A 15,860-nucleotide genomic window follows, 5' to 3' on the forward strand; every position below is an offset into this window, starting at 1 on the left:
TTTGTGTTATTTTGGGGTAAATTGGGGAATATTGAATTTTTGGTGAAAATGTTGACCCCGCGGTCAACGTGTTTTTTCAACTGGAGAAAACTTGAAACGCCCATATCTTGGATAAGGAAGGAGTGAGAGAGCTCACATTTCAGACACAGCATCCAGGCTGCAATGGCTTCAATTTGTGTTATTTTGGGGCAAATTGGGGAATATTGAATTTTTGGTGAAAAAGTTGACCCCGCAATCAATGTTTTTTTCAGCTGAGGAGATAACTTGAATCGCCCATATCTTGGGCAAGGAAGGAGTTAGAGAACTCACATTTCAGACACAGCATCCAGACTGCAATGGCTTCAATTTGTGTTATTTCGGGGCAAATTGGGGAATATTGAATTTTTTGTGAAAATGTTGACCCCGCGGTCAAGGTTTTTTTCAGCTGAGGAGAACTTGAAACGCCCATATCTTGGGCAAGGAAGGAGTTAGAGAGCTCACATTTCAGACACAGCATCCAGGCTGCAATGGCTTCAATTTGTGTTATTTCGGGGCAAATTGGGGAATATTGAATTTTTGGTGAAAATGTTGACCCCGCGGTCAACGTGTTTTTTCAACTGGAGAAAACTTGAAACGCCCATATCTTGGGCAAGGAAGGAGTTAGAGAGCTCACATTTCAGACACAGCATCCAGGCTGCAATGGCTTCAATTTGTGTTATTTCGGGGCAAATTGGGGAATATTGAATTTTTGGTGAAAATGTTGACCCCGCGGTCAACGTTTTTTTTCAACAGGAGAAAACTTGAAACGCCCATATCTTGGATAAGGAAGGAGTGAGAGAGCTCACATTTCAGACACAACATCCAGGCTGCAATGGCTTCAATTTGTGTTATTTTGGGGCAAATGGGGAATATTGATTTTTTGGTGAAAAAGTTGACCTCCCGGTCAATGTTTTTTTCAGCTGAGGAGATAACTTGAAACGCCCATATCTTGGATAAGGAAGGAGTGAGAGAGCTCACATTTCAGACACAGTATCCAGGCTGCAATGGCTTCAATTTGTGTTATTTCGGGGCAAATTGGGGAATATTGAATTTTTGGTGAAAATGTTGACCCCGCGGTCAACGTGTTTTTTCAACTGGAGAAAACTTGAAACGCCCATATCTTGGGCAAGGAAGGAGTTAGAGAGCTCACATTTCAGACACAGCATCCAGGCTGCAATGGCTTCAATTTGTGTTATTTCGGGGCAAATTGGGGAATATTGAATTTTTGGTGAAAATGTTGACCCCGCGGTAAAAGTGTTTTTTCAACTGGAGAAAACTTGAAACGCCCATATCTTGGATAAGGAAGGAGTGAGAGAGCTCACATTTCAGACACAACATCCAGGCTGCAATGGCTTCAATTTGTGTTATTTTGGGGCAAATGGGGAATATTGATTTTTTGGTGAAAAAGTTGACCCCGCGGTCAATGTTTTTTTCAGCTGAGGATATAACTTGAAACGCCCATATCTTGGATAAGGAAGGAGTGAGAGAGCTCACATTTCAGACACAGTATCCAGGCTGCAATGGCTTGAATTTGTGTTATTTTGGGGTAAATTGGGGAATATTGAATTTTTGGTGAAAATGTTGACCCCGCGGTCAACGTGTTTTTTCAACTGGAGAAAACTTGAAACGCCCATATCTTGGATAAGGAAGGAGTGAGAGAGCTCACATTTCAGACACAGCATCCAGGCTGCAATGGCTTCAATTTGTGTTATTTTGGGGCAAATTGGGGAATATTGAATTTTTGGTGAAAAAGTTGACCCCGCAATCAATGTTTTTTTCAGCTGAGGAGATAACTTGAATCGCCCATATCTTGGGCAAGGAAGGAGTTAGAGAACTCACATTTCAGACACAGCATCCAGACTGCAATGGCTTCAATTTGTGTTATTTCGGGGCAAATTGGGGAATATTGAATTTTTTGTGAAAATGTTGACCCCGCGGTCAAGGTTTTTTTCAGCTGAGGAGAACTTGAAACGCCCATATCTTGGGCAAGGAAGGAGTTAGAGACTCACATTTCAGACACAGCATCCAGGCTGCAATGGCTTCAATTTGTGTTATTTCGGGGCAAATTGGGGAATATTGAATTTTTGGTGAAAATGTTGACCCCGCGGTCAACGTGTTTTTTCAACTGGAGAAAACTTGAAACGCCCATATCTTGGATAAGGAAGGAGTGAGAGAGCTCACATTTCAGACACAACATCCAGGCTGCAATGGCTTCAATTTGTGTTATTTTGGGGCAAATGGGGAATATTGATTTTTTGGTGAAAAAGTTGACCTCCCGGTCAATGTTTTTTTCAGCTGAGGAGATAACTTGAAACGCCCATATCTCGGGCAAGGAAGGAGTTAGAGAACTCACATTTCAGACACAGCATCCAAACTGCAATGGCTTCAATTTGTGTTATTTCGGGGCAAATTGGGGAATATTGAATTTTTTGTGAAAATGTTGATCCCGCGGTCAATGTTTTTTTCAGCTGAGGAGATAACTTGAAACGCCCATATCTTGGGCAAGGAAGGAGTTAGAGAACTCACATTTCAGACACAGCATCCAGACTGCAATGGCTTCAATTTGTGTTATTTCGGGGCAAATTGGGGAATATTGAATTTTTTGTGAAAATGTTGACCCCGCGGTCAATGTTTTTTTCAGCTGAGGAGAACTTGAAACGCCCATATCTTGGGCAAGGAAGGAGTTAGAGACACACATTTCAGACACAGCATCCAGGCTGCAATGGCTTCAATATGTGTTATTTCGGGGCAAATTGGGGAATATTGAATTTTTGGTGAGAAAATGTTGACCCCGCGGTCAACGTGTTTTTTCAACTGGAGAAAACTTGAAACGCCCATATCTTGGGCAAGGAAGGAGTAAGAGAGCTCACATTTCAGACACAGCATCCAGGCTGCAATGGCTTCAATTTGTGTTATTTCGGGGCAAATTGGGGAATATTGAATTTTTGGTGAAAATGTTGACCCCGCGGTCAACGTGTTTTTTCAACTGGAGAAAACTTGAAACGCCCATATCTTGGATAAGGAAGGAGTGAGAGAGCTCACATTTCAGACACAACATCCAGGCTGCAATGGCTTCAATTTGTGTTATTTTGGGGCAAATGGGGAATATTGATTTTTTGGTGAAAAAGTTGACCCCGCGGTCAATGTTTTTTTCAGCTGAGGAGATAACTTGAAACGCCCATATCTTGGATAAGGAAGGAGTGAGAGAGCTCACATTTCAGACACAGTATCCAGGCTGCAATGGCTTGAATTTGTGTTATTTTGGGGTAAATTGGGGAATATTGAATTTATGGTGAAAATGTTGACCCCGCGGTCAACGTGTTTTTTCAACTGGAGAAAACTTGAAACGCCCATATCTTGGGCAAGGAAGGAGTTAGAGTGTTAAAATTTTTAGACGCAGCATCCAGGCTGCAATGGCTTCAATTTGTGTTATTTCGGGGCAAATTGGGGAATATTGAATTTTTTGTGAAAATGTTGACCACGCGGTCAATGTTTTTTTCAGCTGAGGAGAACTTGAAACGCCCATATCTTGGATAAGGAAGGAGTGAGAGAGCTCACATTTCAGACACAACATCCAGGCTGCAATGGCTTCAATTTGTGTTATTTCGGGGCAAATTGGGGAATATTGAATTTTTTGTGAAAATGTTGACCCCGCGGTCAATGTTTTTTTCAGCTGAGGAGATAACTTGAAACGCCCATATCTCGGGCAAGGAAGGAGTTAGAGAACTCACATTTCAGACACAGCATCCAAACTGCAATGGCTTCAATTTGTGTTATTTCGGGGCAAATTGGGGAATATTGAATTTTTTGTGAAAATGTTGATCCCGCGGTCAATGTTTTTTTCAGCTGAGGCGATAAATTGAAACGCCCATATCATGGGCAAGGAAGGAGTTAGAGAGCTCACATTTCAGACACAGCATCCAGGCTGCAATGGCTTCAATTTGTGTTATTTTGGGGTAAATTGGGGAATGTTGAATTTTTGGTGAAAATGTTGACCCCGCGGCCAATGTTTTTTTCAGCTGAGGAGAACTTGAAACGCCCATATCTTGGGCAGCAAGGAAGGAGTTAGAGAGCTCACATTTCAGACACAGCGTCCAGGCTGCAATGGCTTCAATTTGTGTTATTTTGGGGTAAATTGGGGAATGTTGAATTTTTGGTGAAAATGTTGACCCCGCGGTCAATGTTTTTTTCAGCTGAGGAGAACTTGAAACGCCCATATCTTGGGCAAGGAAGGAGTTAGAGTGTTAAAATTTTTAGACGCAGCATCCAGGCTGCAATGGCTTCAATTTGTGTTATTTTGGGGCAAATTGGGGAATATTGAATTTTTTGTGAAAATGTTGACCCCGCGGTCAATGTTTTTTTCAGCTGAGGAGATAACTTGAAACGCCCATATCTCGGGCAAGGAAGGAGTTAGAGAACTCACATTTCAGACACAGCATCCAAACTGCAATGGCTTCAATTTGTGTTATTTCGGGGCAAATTGGGGAATATTGAATTTTTTGTGAAAATGTTGATCCCGCGGTCAATGTTTTTTTCAGCTGAGGCGATAAATTGAAACGCCCATATCATGGGCAAGGAAGGAGTTAGAGAGCTCACATTTCAGACACAGCATCCAGGCTGCAATGGCTTCAATTTGTGTTATTTTGGGGTAAATTGGGGAATGTTGAATTTTTGGTGAAAATGTTGACCCCGCGGCCAATGTTTTTTTCAGCTGAGGAGAACTTGAAACGCCCATATCTTGGGCAGCAAGGAAGGAGTTAGAGTGTTAAAATTTTTAGACGCAGCATCCAGGCTGCAATGGCTTCAATTTGTGTTATTTCGGGGCAAATTGGGGAATATTGAATTTTTTGTGAAAATGTTGACCCCGCGGTCAATGTTTCTTTCAGCTGAGGAGAACTTGAAACGCCCATATCTTGGATAAGGAAGGAGTGAGAGAGCTCACATTTCAGACACAGCATCCAGGCTGCAATGGCTTCAATTTGTGTTATTTTGGGGCAAATTGGGGAATTGAATTTTTGGTGAAAAAGTTGACCTCGCGGTCAATGTTTTTTTCAGCTGTGGAGATAACTTGAAACGCCCATATCTTGGGCAAGGAAGGAGTTAGAGTGTTAAAATGTTTAGACGCAGCATCCAGGCTGCAATGGCTTCAATTTGTGTTATTTCGGGGCAAATTGGGGAATATTGAATTTTTTGTGAAAATGTTGACCCCGCGGTCAACGTTTTTTTTCAACTGGAGAACACTTGAAACGCCCATATCTTGGATAAGGAAGGAGTGAGAGAGCTCACATTTCAGACACAACATCCAGGCTGCAATGGCTTCAATTTGTGTTATTTCGGGGCAAATTGGGGAATATTGAATTTTTTGTGAAAATGTTGACCCCGCGGTCAATGTTTTTTTCAGCTGAGGAGAACTTGAAACGCCCATATCTTGGGCAAGGAAGGAGTTAGAGTGTTAAAATGTTTAGACGCAGCATCCAGGCTGCAATGGCTTCAATTTGTGTTATTTCAGGGCAAATTGGGGAATATTGAATTTTTTGTGAAAATGTTGACCCCGCGGTCAATGTTTTTTTCAGCTGAGGAGATAACTTGAAACGCCCATATCTTGGGCAAGGAAGGAGTGAGAGAGCTCACATTTCAGACACAGCATCCAGGCTGCAATGGCTTCAATTTGTGTTATTTCGGGGCAAATTGGGGAATATTGAATTTTTTGTGAAAATGTTGATCCCGCGGTCAATGTTTTTTTCAGCTGAGGAGATAACTTGAAACGCCCATATCTTGGGCAAGGAAGGAGTTAGAGAACTCACATTTCAGACACAGCATCCAGACTGCAATGGCTTCAATTTGTGTTATTTCGGGGCAAATTGGGGAATATTGAATTTTTTGTGAAAATGTTGACCCCGCGGTCAATGTTTTTTTCAGCTGAGGAGAACTTGAAACGCCCATATCTTGGGCAAGGAAGGAGTTAGAGTGTTAAAATTTTTAGACGCAGCATCCAGGCTGCAATGGCTTCAATTTGTGTTATTTTGGGGCAAATTGGGGAATATTGAATTTTTGGTGAAAAAGTTGACCCCGCGGTCAATGTTTTTTTCAGCTGAGGAGAACTTGAAACGCCCATATCTTGGATAAGGAAGGAGTGAGAGAGCTCACATTTCAGACACAGCATCCAGGCTGCAATGGCTTCAATTTGTGTTATTTTGGGGTAAATTGGGGAATATTGAATTTTTGGTGAAAATGTTGACCCCGCGGTCAACGTTTTTTTTCAACTGGAGAAAACTTGAAACGCCCATATCTTGGATAAGGAAGGAGTGAGAGAGCTCACATTTCAGACACAACATCCAGGCTGCAATGGCTTCAATTTGTGTTATTTTGGGGCAAATTGGGGAATATTGAATTTTTGGTGAAAAAGTTGACCTCGCGGTCAATGTTTTTTTCAGCTGAGGAGATAACTTGAAACGCCCATATCTTGGGCAAGGAAGGAGTTAGAGTGTTAAAATTTTTAGACGCAGCATCCAGGCTGCAATGGCTTCAATATGTGTTATTTCGGGGCAAATTGGGGAACATTGAATTTTTTGTGAAAATGTTGACCCCGCGGTCAATGTTTTTTTCAGCTGAGGAGAACTTGAAACGCCCATATCTTGGGCAAAGAAGGAGTTAGAGAACTCACATTTCAGACACAGCATCCAGGCTGCAATGGCTTCAATTTGTGTTATTTTGGGGCAAATTGGGGAATATTGAATTTTTGGTGAAAAAGTTGACCCCGCGGTCAACGTTTTTTTTCAACTGGAGATAACTTGAAACGCTCATATCTTGTACAAGGAAGGAGTTAGAGACCTCACATTTCAGACACAGCATCCAGGCTACAATGGCATCAATTTGTGTTATTTCGGGGCAAATTGGGGAACATTGAATTTTTGTGAAAATGTTGACCCCGCGGTCAATGTTTTTTTCAGCTGAGGAGAACTTGAAACGCCCATATCTTGGGCAAGGAAGGAGTTAGAGTGTTAAAATTTTTAGACGCAGCATCCAGGCTGCAATGGCTTCAATTTGTGTTATTTCGGGGCAAATTGGGGAACATTGAATTTTTTGTGAAAATGTTGACCCCGCGGTCAATGTTTTTTTCAGCTGAGGAGAACTTGAAACGCCCATATCTTGGGCAAAGAAGGAGTTAGAGAACTCACATTTCAGACACAGCATCCAGGCTGCAATGGCTTCAATTTGTGTTATTTTGGGGCAAATTGGGGAATATTGAATTTTTGGTGAAAAAGTTGACCTCGCGGTCAATGTTTTTTTCAGCTGAGGAGATAACTTGAAACGCCCATATCTTGGGCAAGGAAGGAGTTAGAGAGCTCACATTTCAGACACAGCATCCAGGCTGCAATGGCTTCAATTTGTGTTATTTCGGGGCAAATTGGGGAATATTGAATTTTTTGTGAAAATGTTGACCCCGCGGTCAATGTTTTTTTCAGCTGAGGAGAACTTGAAACGCCCATATCTTGGGCAAGGAAGGAGTTAGAGAACTCACATTTCAGACACAGCATCCAGACTGCAATGGCTTCAATTTGTGTTATTTCGGGGCAAATTGGGGAATATTGAATTTTTTGTGAAAATGTTGACCCCGCGGTCAACGTGTTTTTTCAACTGGAGAAAACTTGAAACGCCCATATCTTGGATAAGGAAGGAGTGAGAGAGCTCACATTTCAGACACAGCATCCAGGCTGCAATGGCTTCAATTTGTGTTATTTCGGGGCAAATTGGGGAACATTGAATTTTTTGTGAAAATGTTGACCCCGCGGTCAATGTTTTTTTCAGCTGAGGAGAACTTGAAACGCCCATATCTTGGGCAAAGAAGGAGTTAGAGAACTCACATTTCAGACACAGCATCCAGGCTGCAATGGCTTCAATTTGTGTTATTTTGGGGCAAATTGGGGAATATTGAATTTTTGGTGAAAAAGTTGACCTCGCGGTCAATGTTTTTTTCAGCTGAGGAGATAACTTGAAACGCCCATATCTTGGGCAAGGAAGGAGTTAGAGAGCTCACATTTCAGACACAGCATCCAGGCTGCAATGGCTTCAATTTGTGTTATTTCGGGGCAAATTGGGGAATATTGAATTTTTGGTGAAAATGTTGACCCCGCGGTCAATGTTTTTTTCAGCTGAGGAGAACTTGAAACGCCCATATCTTGGGCAAAGAAGGAGTTAGAGACCTCACATTTCAGACACAGCATCCAGGCTACAATGGCATCAATTTGTGTTATTTCGGGGCAAATTGGGGAACATTGAATTTTTGGTGAAAATGTTGACCCCGCGGTCAACGTGTTTTTTCAACTGGAGAAAACTTGAAACGCCCATATCTTGGATAAGGAAGGAGTAAGAGAGCTCACATTTCAGACAAAGCATCCTGGCTGCAATGGCTTCAATTTGTGTTATTTTGGGGCAAATTGGGGAATATTGAATTTTTGGTGAAAAAGTTGACCCCGCGGTCAATGTTTTTTTCAGCTGAGGAGAACTTGAAACGCCCATATCTTGGATAAGGAAGGAGTGAGAGAGCTCACATTTCAGACAGAGCATCCAGGCTGCATTGGCTTCAATTTGTGTTATTTTGGGGCAAATTGGGGAATATTGAATTTTTGGTGAAAAAGTTGACCTCGCGGTCAATGTTTTTTTCAGCAGAGGAGATAACTTGAAACGCCCATATCTTGGGCAAGGAAGGAGTTAGAGAGCTCACATTTCAGACACAGCATCCAGGCTGCAATGGCTTCAATTTGTGTTATTTCGGGGCAAATTGGGGAATATTGAATTTTTTGTGAAAATGTTGACCCCGCTGTCAATGTTTTTTTCAGCTGAGGAGAACTTGAAACGCCCATATCTTGGGCAAGGAAGGAGTTAGAGAACTCACATTTCAGACACAGCATCCAGACTGCAATGGCTTCAATTTGTGTTATTTCGGGGCAAATTGGGGAATATTGAATTTTTTGTGAAAATGTTGACCCCGCGGTCAACGTGTTTTTTCAACTGGAGAAAACTTGAAACGCCCATATCTTGGATAAGGAAGGAGTGAGAGAGCTCACATTTCAGACACAGCATCCAGGCTGCAATGGCTTCAATTTGTGTTATTTTGGGGCAAATTGGGGAATATTGATTTTTTGGTGAAAAAGTTGACCCCGCGGTCAATGTTTTTTTCAGCTGAGGAGATAACTTGAAACGCCCATATCTTGGGCATGGAAGGAGTGAGAGAGCTTAAATTTCAGACACAGCATCCAGGCTGCAATGGCTTCAATTTGTGTTATTTTGGGGCAAATTGGGGAATATTGAATTTTTTGTGAAAATGTTGACCCCGCGGTCAATGTTTTTTTCAGCTGAGGAGAACTTGAAACGCCCATATCTTGGGCAAGGAAGGAGTTAGAGTGTTAAAATTTTCAGACGCAGCATCCAGGCTGCAATGGCTTCAATTTGTGTTATTTCGGGGCAAATTGGGGAATATTGAATTTTTTGTGAAAATGTTGACCCCGCGGTCAATGTTTTTTTCAGCTGAGGAGAACTTGAAACGCCCATATCTTGGGCAAGGAAGGAGTTAGAGAGCTCACATTTCAGACACGGCATCCAGGCTGCAATGGCTTCAATTTGCGTTATTTCGGGGCAAATTGGGGAATCTTGATTTTTTGGTGAAAATGTTGACCCCGCGGTCAATGTTTTTTTCAGCTGAGGAGAACTTGAAACGCCCATATCTTGGGCAAGGAAGGAGTTAGAGAACTCACATTTCAGACACAGCATCCAGGCTGCAATGGCTTCAATTTGTGTTATTTCGGGGCAAATTGGGGAATCTTGATTTTTGGTGAAAATGTTGACCCCGCGGTCAACGTGTTTTTTCAACTGGAGAAAACTTGAAACGCCCATATCTTGGATAAGGAAGGAGTGAGAGAGCTCACATTTCAGACACAGCATCCAGGCTGCATTGGCTTCAATTTGTGTTATTTCGGGGCAAATTGGGGAATCTTGATTTTTTGGTGAAAATGTTGACCCCGCGGTCAATGTTTTTTTCAGCTGAGGAGAACTAACGCCCATATCTTGGGCAAGGAAGGAGTTAGAGAACTCACATTTCAGACACAGCATCCAGGCTGCAATGGCTTCAATTTGTGTTATTTCGGGGCAAATTGGGGAATATTGAATTTTTGGTGAAAAAGTTGACCTCGCGGTCAATGTTTTTTTCAGCTGAGGAGATAACTTGAAACGCCCATATCTTGGGCAAGGAAGGAGTTAGATAGCTCACATTTCAGACACAGTATCCAGGCTGCAATGGCTTCAATTTGTGTTATTTCGGGTCAAATTGGGGAATATTGAATTTTTGGTGAAAATGTTGACCCCGCGGTTAATGTTTTTTTCAGCTGAGGAGATAACTTGAAACGCCCATATCTTGGATAAGGAAGGAGTGAGAGAGCAAACATTTCCGACACAGCATCCAGGCTGCAATGGCTTCAATTTCTTATTTTGGGGCAAATTGGGGAATATTGAATTTTTGGTGAAAATGTTGACCCCGCGGTCAATGTTTTTTTCAGCTGAGGAGATAACTTGAAACGCCCGTATCTTGGGCAAGGAAGGAGTGAGAGAGCTTACATTTCAGACGCAGCATCCAGGCTGCAATGGGATGAATTTGTGTTATTTTGGGGCAAATTGGGGAATATTGAATTTTTGGTGAAAATGTTGACCCCGCGGTTAACGTTTTTTTTCAACTGGAGAAAACTTGAAACGCCCATATCTTGGGCAAGGAAGGAGTTAGAGACCTCACATTTCAGACACAGCATCCAGGCTGCAATGGGATGAATTTGTGTTATTTTGGGGCAAATTGGCGAATATTGAATTTTTGGTGAAAAAGTTGACCCCGCAGTCAATGTTTTTTTCAGCTGAGGAGAACTTGAAACGCCCGTATCTTGGGCAAGGAAGGAGTGAGAGAGCTCACATTTCAGACGCAGCATCCAGGCAGAAATGCCATCAATGTGTGTAAGTTTGGGGCAAATTGGGGAATATTGAAAATTTTCTAAAAATGTTGACCCGCAGGTCATCGATTCTTGAAACTAGAGAAAACTTGAAAAGCCCATATATGTGACAAGGAAGGAGATAGAGAGCTACAATTTCAGACGCAGCATCCAGGCAGAAATGCCATCAATGTGTGTAAATTTGGGGCAAATTGGGGAATATTGAAACTTTTCTAAAAATGTTGACCCGGGTCATCAATTTTTGAAACTGGAGAAAACTTTAATAGCCCATATCTGTGACAAGGAAGGAGATAGAGAGCTAAAATTTCAGACGCAGCATCCAGACAGAAATGCATTCAATTTGTGTAAATTTGGGACAAATTGGGGAATATTGAAAATTTTCTAAAAATGTTGACCCGCGGGTCATCGATTCTTGTAACTAGAGAAAACTTGAAAAGCCCATGTCTGTGACAAGGAAGATGATAAAGAGCTACAATTTCAGACGCAGCATCCAGGCAGAAATGCCATCAATGTGTGTAAATTTGGGGCAAATTGGGGAATATTGAAAATTTTGGAAAAAAGTTGACCCCCAGGTCATCGATTTTTGAAACTGGAGAAAACTTGAAAAGCCCATGTCTGTGACAAGGAAGATGATAAAGAGCTACAATTTCAGACGCAGCATCCAGGCAGAAATGCCATCAATGTGTGTAAATTTGGGGCAAATTGGGGAATATTGAAAATTTTGGAAAAAAGTTGACCCCCAGGTCATCGATTTTTGAAACTGGAGAAAACTTGAAAAGCCCATGTCTGTGACAAGGAAGGAGATAGAGAGCTACAATTTCAGACGCAGCATCCAGGCAGAAATGCCATCAATGTGTGTAAATTTGGGGCAAATTGGGGAATATTGAAAATTTTGGAAAAAAGTTGACCCCCAGGTCATCGATTTTTGAAACTGGAGAAAACTTGAAAAGCCCATGTCTGTGACAAGGAAGGAGATAGAGAGCTACAATTTCAGACGCAGCATCCAGGCAGAAATGCCATCAATTTGTGTAAATTTGAGACAAATTGGGGAATATTGAAAATTTTCTAAAAATGTTGACCCGGGTCATCAATTTTTGAAACTGGAGAAAACTTGAAAAGCCCATATCTGTGACAAGGAAGGAGATAGAGAGCTAAAATTTCAGACGCAGCATCCAGACAGAAATGCCATCAATTTGTGTAAATTTGAGACAAATTAGGGAATATTGAACATTTTCTAAAAATGTTGACCCCCGAGTCATCGATTCTTGAAACTAGAGAAAACTTGAAAAGCCCATATCTGTGACAAGGAAGGAGATAGAGAGCTACAATTTCAGACACAGCATCCAGGCAGAAATGCCATCAATGTGTGTAAATTTGGGGCAAATTGGGGAATATTGAAAATTTTGGAAAAATGTTGACCCCCAGGTCATCGATTTTTGAAACTGGAGAAAACTTTAAAAGCCCATATCTGTGACAAGGAAGGAGATAGAGAGCTAAAATTTCAGACGCAGCATCCAGACAGAAATGCCATCAATGTGTGTAAATTTGGGGCAAATTGGGGAATATTGAAAATTTTGGTAAAAGTTGACCCCCGGGTCATCGATTTTTGAAACTGGAGAAAACTTTAAAAGCCCATATCTGTGACAAGGAAGGAGATAAAGAGCTAAAATTTCAGACGCAGCATCCAGACAGAAATGCCATCAATTTGTGTAAATTTGGGGCAAATTGGGGAATATGGAAAATTTTCTAAAAATGTTGACCCGGGTCATCGATTTTTGAACCTGGAGAAAACTTAAAAAGCCCATATCTGTGACAAGGAAGGAGATAGAGAGCTAACATTTCAGACGCAGCATCCAGACAGAAATGCCATCAATTTGTGTAAATTTTAGACAAATTGGGGAATATTGAACATTTTCTAAAAATGTTGACCCGCGGGTCATCGATTCTTGAAACTAGAGAAAACTTGAAAAGCCCATATCTGTGACAAGGAAGGAGATAGAGAGCTAACATTTTAGACGCAGCATCCAGGCAGAGATGCCATCAATTTGTGTAAATTTGGGACTTATTGGGGAATATTGAAAATTTTCTAAAAATGTTGACCCGCGGGTCATTGATTTTTGAAACTGGAGAAAACTTTAAAAGCCCATATCTGTGACAAGGAAGGAGATAGAGAGCTAAAATTTCAGACACAGCATCCAGGCAGAAATGCCATCAATGTGTGTAAATTTGTGGCAAATTTGAGAAATATTGAACATTTTCTAAAAATGTGGACCCGGGTCATCAATTTCTGGAACTGTAGAAAACTTTAAAAGACCATAACTGTGACAAGAAAGGAGATAGACACCTAAATTTCAGACGCAGCATCCAGACAGAAATGCCATCAATTTGTGTAAATTTGGGACAAATTGGGGAATATTGAAAATTTGGGAAAAAAGTTGACCCCCGGGTCATCGATTTTTGAAACTGGAGAAAACTTAAAAAGCCCATATCTGTGACAAGGAAGGAGACAGAGAGCTAAAATTTCAGACGCAGCATCCAGACAGAAATGCCATCAATTTGTGTAAATTTGAGACAAATTGGGGAATATTGAACATTTTCTAAAAATGTTGACCCGCGGGTCATCGATTCTTGAAACTAGAGAAAACTTGAAAAGCCCATATCTGTGACAAGGAAGGAGATAGAGAGCTAAAATTTCAGACGCAGCATCCTCTCCTCGTTTACGGCCATACCACTCTGAACACGCCTGATCTCGTCTGATCTCGGAAGCTAAGCAGCGTCAGGCCAGGTTAGTACTTGGATGGGAGACCGCCTAGGAATACCCGGTGCCGTAAGCATTTTGGCCCTCTGAGCAGCAGGCCTCACCTGGTCCTCCTCCCTCATGTTTCACTCCCTCTGCTAATACGCAAGTTCCCTCGGGAGAATAAAGTTGTATCTTATCTTATCTTATATGAAAGCATACATTCAGAAAATGAGTATTGCACATGGTCATAATATGAGAAGATTGAATGCACATGAGAAGTGAAGAACACGAGCCACTGTGTGACAATGATGATGATGAGGATGAAAGTGAGCGTCAGAGATGTAAGTGGTCCCTCTGTATGTTCTATGTGATGATTATCAGTTTCATTAGGTAAGACTTCATTATCCAGAAATGTGTGTTTCTGATGAAGGCATCATGTAAATTGTGATATACATGAACTTGAGTGTAGTCATGTGTACACGGTGACTTGAACTGGGTCTGTCTCACCTATAAAGAGCCTCTGTGTGGCTGCTCTCCTCGTTTACGGCCATACCACTCTGAACACGCCCGATCTCCTCTGATCTCGGAAGCTAATCAGCGTCGGGCCAGGTTAGTACTTGGATGGGAGACCGCCTGGGAATACCCGGTGCCGTAAGCATTTTGGCCCTCTGAGCAGCAGGCCTCTCATGGTCCTCCTCCCTCATGTTTCACTCCCTCTGTCAACACGCAATTTCCTCGGGAGAATAAAGTTGTATCTTACCTTATCTGAAATGTTAGTGTTCTTCTGATGAAGGCATCATGTAAATTGTGATATACATGAACTTGAGTGTAGTCATGCATACACGGTGACTTGAACTGGGTCTGTCTCACCTATAAAGAGCCTCTGTGTGGCTGCTCTACTAGTTTACGGCCATACCACTCTGAACACGCCCGATCTCGTCTGATCTCAGAAGCTAAGCAGCGTCGGGCCAGGTTAGTACTTGGATGGGAGACCGCATGGGAATACCCGGTGCCGTAAGCATTTTGGCCCTCTGAGCAGCAGGCCTCACCTGGTCCTCCTCCCTCATGTTTCACTCACTCTGTGAACACGCAAGTTCCCTTGGAGGAATAAAGTTGTATCTTATCTTATCTTATATGAAAGCATACAGTCAGAAAATGAGTATTGCACATGGGCATAATATGAGAAGATTGAATGCACATGAGAAGTGAAGTACACGAGCCACTGTGTGACGATGATGATGATGATGATGATGATGATGATGATGATGATGATGATGAAAGTGAGCGTCAGAGATGTTAGTGGTCCCTCTTTATGTTCTATGTGATGATTATCAGTTTCATTAGGTAAGACTTCATTATCCAGAAATGTGTGTTTCTGATGAAGGCATCATGTAAATTGTGATATACATGAACTTGAGTGTAGTCATGTGTACACGGTGACTTGAACTGGGTCTGTCTCACCTATAAAGAGCCTCTGTGTGGCTGCTCTCCTCGTTTACGGCCATACCACTCTGAACACGCCCGATCTCGTCTGATCTCGGAAGCTAATCAGCGTCGGGCCAGGTTAGTACTTGGATGGGAGACCGCCTGGGAATACCCGGTACCGTAAGCATTTTGGCCCTCTGAGCAGCAGGCCTCACCTGGTCCTCCTCCCTCATGTTTCACTCCCTCTGTCAACACCCAATGTCCCTCGGGAGAATAAAGTTGTATCTTATCTTATCTTATATGAAAGCATACATTCAGAAAATGAGTATTGCACATGGGCATAATATGAGAAAATTGAATGCACATGAGAAGTGAAGTACACGAGCCACTGTGTGACGATGATGATGATGATGATGATGAAAGTGAGCGTCAGAGATGTTAGTGGTCCCTCTTAATGTTCTATGTGATGATTATCAGTTTCATTAGGTAAGACTTCATTATCCAGAAATGTGTGTTTCTGATGAAGGCATCATGTAAATTGTGATATACATGAACGTGAGTGTAGTCATGTGTACACGGTGACTTGAACTGGGTCTGTCTCACCTATAAAGAGCCTCTGTGTGGCTGCTCTCCTCGTTTACGGCCATACCACTCTGAACACGCCCGATCTCGTCTGATCTCGGAAG

At 42.0% G+C, this 15,860-nt stretch overlaps 4 non-coding genes across 4 annotated transcripts; all 4 read left to right on the forward strand.

Moving 5' to 3' along the window:
* Positions 1–13,724: 13,724 nt before the first annotated feature.
* On the forward strand, positions 13,725–13,843 carry LOC143015183 (5S ribosomal RNA). Its single transcript, XR_012965362.1, has one exon. It is a non-coding gene; the product is annotated as a 5S ribosomal RNA (ribosomal RNA).
* A 445-nt stretch (positions 13,844–14,288) lies between these two features.
* LOC143015158 (5S ribosomal RNA) lies at positions 14,289–14,407 on the forward strand. The gene has a single exon (XR_012965339.1). It is a non-coding gene; the product is annotated as a 5S ribosomal RNA (ribosomal RNA).
* Positions 14,408–14,651: 244 nt separating this feature from the next.
* LOC143015156 (5S ribosomal RNA) lies at positions 14,652–14,770 on the forward strand. The gene has a single exon (XR_012965337.1). It is a non-coding gene; the product is annotated as a 5S ribosomal RNA (ribosomal RNA).
* A 472-nt stretch (positions 14,771–15,242) lies between these two features.
* Positions 15,243–15,361, forward strand: LOC143015162 (5S ribosomal RNA). The gene has a single exon (XR_012965342.1). It is a non-coding gene; the product is annotated as a 5S ribosomal RNA (ribosomal RNA).
* The last annotated feature ends 499 nt before the right edge of the window (positions 15,362–15,860 follow it).

This window comes from Genypterus blacodes, unplaced genomic scaffold (assembly GCF_046128005.1).
Source record: "Genypterus blacodes isolate CSIRO-AG114 ecotype Tasmania unplaced genomic scaffold, CSIRO-AGI_Gbla_v1 ptg000191l_1, whole genome shotgun sequence".
Classification (NCBI taxonomy): domain Eukaryota; kingdom Metazoa; phylum Chordata; class Actinopteri; order Ophidiiformes; family Ophidiidae; genus Genypterus; species Genypterus blacodes.